Here is a 6132-nt window from a genome sequence, read left to right on the forward strand (position 1 = left end):
TGGATAAAATGTGTAGATAATTCTACCAAGAATGACTTGTATTTGACAGTAAATACTTAATTCTCATCAAGTATTTGATCCTTTATTTGGGACGTTTATCTCCCTCTGCCCCTTTTCTGTATAGAAGTGAGAAAATATGTTTTCCACTTTTCTAAGACATCTCACTTGTTCTAGTTATTTTATGGGACTTCTCCATCCCTCTCTCTATAATTGAGTCAGTGTGCTAGAGGTGTCCACCAATGTAAAGATGTGGGTCACTGGACTAACGCCACAGACATACTATACCAGACCTGTTTAAGACAAGGGCCTAAAGGGGAATTCAGTGTCAGACCGCAGAGAGAGAGAAGCCCACTAGACCTTCCTATTCAGGAGACATTTTAGCAAGATGACTGGGACTTGTGCTTAGATTATATTTAGCCATCTCCATTGGGGCAGTAGCTATTTTTTTCTGTTTGAACCTAATTAAAACATTTAATGATTATGCTTTATCTGTTCTTTAATTTTCTGTCCTATTAAGGTTGCTCCCTTAAGGGTTTCTTGGTGTTTTACCAAATAGGTCACCATCACACTAAAGTCTGAGGAAAAAGTTGTCTTTATGTATCCAGTTGTAGTGCAATACATATAATGTACAGTATGTGTTATTAACATAATATATGATATATGCCATTTAGCAGACGCGTTTATCCAAAAGGACTTGCAGTAGTGCATCATCCATACATTTTCATATGGGTGTCCAGGATCCCACGGGATTCGAACCCATGACCAGGACGTTGCAACCTCCATGCTCTACCAACTGAACCGCACAGATTTCAGGTGAAAAAACATTTGAGATTCCAAATGAAAGATTTGATATATCCTTTGATATTTCTCCTAGTATATCATGACAGGAGACAACCCCACCATGAGTTCATAGGGGCTTTCATTTTTCAGATGTCACTGTGGTTGGGTAAAACACAACAACAGTTAGTGAAATCTAATGAGAGATGGGTATAGAGCAGGACTTTGTGAACAGTCAAAGACATTGTGATCACACACACAATAATCAATCAAATAATCAGATGGCCTAAGCAATCAAACCTACAGAATTAAATAAATACTTTGTTAAAAATATATGTGAAAGGATTTTCAGGAAAATAGATACAAATGTAATAACAAAGGTAAAAGGTTAAACATGCAGGTGGTTGATCCACATGTGGAAAGTGCCATTTGGCAGAGCTTTGAGAGGCTTTGAGTTGCGGTACTCAATGGGAAATAGAAATGTTCTAAACCTTTTTTGGTAAGTGGTGGTTTTCAATGCATTTAAGCTCATCTATAATTATCACCACCTTAAATGGGTATGCAAAGAGGTATACAGAGGAAGAGAGGGAGCCAAATAGGCCATGTAAATAAAGAAAACATACAGGAGCTTTTTCACAACCATGTATCCATGTGGTACAAAATGTATATATCAAATACATGTCCATACTTGTTTCCACTACAGTCAGTATTGAGTCATAGTAGCACAGGCACATCTCATGCACTAAAACCCTGAGCTGTAGCCAGAGTCTAGCTCAGGTCAATGTTGGCCAAAGTAGGTGACATGTCAGTTGAGCTGGTAGGGGAGTGGAGTATGTCACAGTCAAAGTTCTGGAAGCAGTCCGTAGACAGGCCTCACATGGCTATGGCTGGACGATTAGGATGGTTCTTCAGTTCTAGAATTAGTTCAACGGGTCTCTTCTGTAGCAGTTGAGAGTCAAAGGAAATGCCACGGAAAAATGTCTGCCTTTGGAAGAGCTCCAGGCTACGCAGGCGATGAGCTGGGTTCTTGCATAGATAGGAGCTAGAGTCACAAATAGGATAGAGAAATAAATAAGAGCATTGAGAATTTGTTGATATTCTGTTTAAAAGGTAAATGTGTTTCCTAATCTGAGACAATCCAACTACACATGACCTCTGTGAGCAGAAGGGTCAGTGCAGGGTAGAAGGTCTTGGGCATGGAGTATGGGCAATCTCTGACCTTTCTCAGCATGTTGGAGTGGTCTGGTTCTGGAGGCACAGGGAAATATGTAGGTGACAAGGACAGAATTAGCAACATCTTTAGATTTAGATTTGCAACAGGACTGAGCTAAAAAAAAAAAAGAAAAACCACCTTTCTAACAACTATTAAATCATTACATATTCAGTTAACATGATGAACTGTGGTGGTTACTGCACCTTTCCAGTCACCAATGAGAACAGAACCCCGAGAGACCACCAATCAGCATGTCTGTAGGGACCCCCACTCAGGACTTCAGGAGCTGTTCAGACAGAGGACCATCACAGTGAGATTATAATATGTGCTTAATGTGTAGTAATCATTAACTTTGCCTGATCCCATGCATCTCACCCATGTATTGGATTGTCCCACAAATTGTAAATGCTCTTGCGCCCCGCTCAAGACGGCGAGAGAGTCCAAAGTCAGTTAAACGCAGATGACCTGCATCAAATAGATACAGTAGTATTTTATGTACAGTACTTCACAAATCCGATTCTGGTTGTTCTACCTGTCTAATATGAAGTTTAAATTAGTTTCACTATAGAACTATATCTTCCATACAACAACAATCCTGAAGTGTCCACTTTATTATAAGGCCCTCTAGTGTTCTCTTATATTTTATTGTAGTAGAAAGTAAACTAAACCCTAAGTAAAATGCATGCATGTGTAAAAGACATCACACTGCTTGCTTAGCAGGGACCACTTGCCCCCGATTTGGCCCATACCTGGCGCCAACTCAGGATCTCTGCCTCACAAACACATATGACAGTCCTCCCTCAAGCGTCTCAGCCAACCCACCTCAAATGATAGCTAATGAGGTGGTGCAAGCGGGACACTTAAGGCTGAGGAGTACGTTTCACACATCCCCATGTGCTACACATGCATGACTAAGTCGCTTTGGATAAAAGTGTCTGCTAAATGGCATATATTATATATATATATATATAAATATATTATTTTATTTTAGCCAGCATTACCTTGGTCAGACAGAAGGACATTCTCCATCTAAAAAATCCAGAATAATCAGATGATTATAATATTCTCTGTGAAGTTATAAATATATGTTATTTAGATTAAAGAATGCATAAATTATGTATAAAGTATAATGTTCATTATCAAAACAAATGTTCATACTTTCCCATCCCTATGCATGATCCCAAAGTTGTGAAGGAAACCTACCGATCGGGGACACACATTATAATTCAAGTAAAGGTGAAACTTAAACAATGATTTTGTCAGGATTTGGCCAGGATTGTTCAGGTTTTGGTCACTAGATGCCCCCATTGTGCTTTTTGACCCTTTTGTTTTGCCCTTGTTCTAGTTATTAGTTGCACCTGTGCCTCATTTCCCTTGAATGTATTTAAACCCTTAGTGTTACTCAGTTCTTTGCTCTGTGTTTGTATGTTAGCACCCAGCCCCAGCCATGCTGTGAACTTTAGTTTCTCTAGTTGGATTTTCTTGCGGTACTCTGGTTTTGTTCTTGTTTATTTTTTATTATTATTTTGAGGTTTGTTTTTTCCCTGCTGTTCTTACCACTTTGTGGATTTTCCTTGTGTCTTGGAGGAGATACATTTTTTCTCTTGGAAATACTTTTGACGTTGTGGATTTATATTTTTGCCTTGAAGATTTGTTTCCTTTTTCTTTATTAAATCACCGTCTCTAGTACTGCTGTGTCTGCCTCATCTTCTGGGTTCTACCGACTATTAGTGGCTCAGTTTACTAAGTGACTGTTTCTCACATCGGAGACCCGAGTTCGTAACCGGGTCCTGACAGATTTCATACACATTTTGCAGAACTATATTGTGCATATACACTTGAGGTACACTCACCCCAAGCACAGCCTAGCTCTGCAGCAAACACCCGAGCCTCATCCTCCCCAAACTAGCCCTTCAGTAACCAGTAGGTATACAGGTCTCCAGTACTGCAGTATTCACACTGTGGGAAGACAGACACAGTCACACACAATTAACTATCTTAGTAACAAGGATATGTACAGTACACTGATCCAGGGCTGGGACTAGATGACCCCTCCTAAAACACAATCACTTGAAAAGGAAGGAGCAATGGAGGAGAGAAGCAACAGGAAAAAATGTAATTGTCGGAAGTCACACAGTGGCAAGTTTTTTAAGGCTGGGGGAAGCGTGGGAGGGGAAAGGGGTTATGTTGGGTAAGGAGATGTGTGTCAGTCAGAGACAATTAACTCAAATATGCCTTTATCCACTAATAAGGGTGTTATTAATAAATCAAAGGAAGGGGATACCAGTTCAGAGGCCACATGATTGTATGCTACACCCTGAGATCTCAGCAGATGGCAGTATAATTATTCAGATGAGTCATGAGGCTCAAACTGAGGGAGACAACACTAAATAGCAGCAAGGCCAGTCAATGCCATAGTAGACGCTCCTGCTAGGGAGAGTGAGACAACACACTGGTTGAATTAATGTTGTTTCCACGACATTTCAATGAAACTACGTTGAACCAATGCTTCCCAGTGGGAAGCTCCTATGTAAGACACAGGGAGGGTAAAGAGAGGAGAGGATAAAACAAAGGGGAAGGAGGGATCTAGTTAGATCACATTAGTCACTCACTAATGAAGAGGTGACGCTGGTTCTGCCAGCAATCCTGCAGATTGTGGAGGAATGGGTGGCTGACATGCCGCTGCAACACAACAGGCAACACACAACAGCAGCAACAAGTGTGGATGTCAGCAAAGACACTCAGTAGAACAATGTGATTTAGGAGGGAATGATGGTAAAGGTTGTTTTTCTTACAGCAAAAGCTCCATGGGACCATGCTTCTTGTTGCACAGAAGTTCTTAGGGATAATTGGCATAGTCATTATTAGAGCTCGGTGAGTCATAGTTTAGGGGATAACATGCTGTAAACAAAGTCAGGCCCTAAGCTAAAGCCTGCTCAGGATAGCAGCTTCACAGGTCATCCTGCAGTGTGACCTACCTGAATGATGACCTCCTCCTTTGACTGTTCCAGGACGCCATGCTTCAGTATCTCAGACTTGGATAAAACCTGTAGAGCAACACAATATAAGAACATTAAATACAGTGGAAATAGAATAAACTAGATGTGTGTAGATGTCACATGAAATATAGTGCTGGTTAAATGTGATGAGGCAGGAGGCTGAGGAGAGATTCACCTTAACGGCATACGTCTACTCCTTCGACCTGTCCTTTACTTTCAAGATAGGACCAAAGGAGCCTTTAGCTATGAAGCCCAGGATCTGAATGTCATGGAGAGAAAGAGAGATTCAAATGTTGCAATATTATTAAATGTTAGTATCATCACAGGTAGGTTACACATCTTTTTTTCTATTTTTTTTACATCAGACAGACCATCACATCATATATTCCCCCCATATAGAAGTAATACATGTGATTTATCTGTTGTTTCCCCATCAATTGATGAGTTCATTAGATCTGCTGAAAACATTGATAACATCTGTGGTCCAAGTGCTCAATGCAAATTAAGGAGGACTACCTGGAAATTGTCTTGCCCAGGGAATTTAGGGTGTGGGAACTCAGGCAGAAAGATAGAGATTAAGCCAGGGAGAGTCCACTCCATGACAGGCTTCTGAGGACTGTCTCCTGGGAGGAGGGCCTCAGGGATTGGGGCTCCACTGCCGGGCACCATGCACTGTGTTGCCAGACCAGGTGGGCCAAGGTGGCGAATTCCGTCAGCAAAGGATATTCCCATATTGGAGACCATGCCAGGCTTGATAGTGTCGTCTCTCTTGGCTTGGTGCCTGTCTCTCCATTGAGGACAGTGGCTTTCTAATTAGTGATGGCTCTAATTATACATTTTGCTGTGTGCAGGAAGTAACTACAATTAAATGTCAAACATCTCGAGGTTACTTACTGGCATATGCCACACTAGAATCATGCAGGTGTAAATCAGCATTGGATAGAGGAGATACTGTATTATATGAAACCGAAATAAATAAATAAACGACTATTGAAGACAGTCATTAATGGTATTTTCATGTAGATGATCTGAGTCCAGTTTGTTTGAATTGCTTTTAGTACATTCTACTCCAGGCACAACAACAAGAGAAGTTCACAGCAGCCACAGTGAGCCACCCCCCCCCCCCTCACTGGTAAGCCTCGA

General features: G+C 41.0%; 1 long non-coding RNA gene across 3 annotated transcripts; it reads right to left on the reverse strand.

The window, feature by feature from the left end:
- Window positions 1–1650: 1650 nt before the first annotated feature.
- On the reverse strand, window positions 1651–6023 carry LOC118936433. 3 transcript variants are annotated; one of them, XR_005040009.1, is made up of 11 exons: window positions 5506–6023; window positions 5165–5248; window positions 4969–5037; window positions 4786–4828; window positions 4603–4672; window positions 3844–3949; window positions 2992–3019; window positions 2366–2455; window positions 2194–2276; window positions 1997–2025; window positions 1651–1819 (listed from the first exon to the last, which is right to left on the reverse strand). It is a non-coding gene; the product is annotated as an uncharacterized LOC118936433 (long non-coding RNA). The 3 variants fall into 3 exon arrangements; XR_005040010.1 differs by lacking the exon at window positions 4786–4828; XR_005040011.1 differs by lacking the exons at window positions 4603–4672; window positions 4786–4828 and having other exon boundaries at window positions 5506–6019.
- Window positions 6024–6132: the final 109 nt, after the last annotated feature.

This window comes from Oncorhynchus mykiss, chromosome 27 (genome assembly GCF_013265735.2).
Source record: "Oncorhynchus mykiss isolate Arlee chromosome 27, USDA_OmykA_1.1, whole genome shotgun sequence".
NCBI lineage: Eukaryota > Metazoa > Chordata > Actinopteri > Salmoniformes > Salmonidae > Oncorhynchus > Oncorhynchus mykiss.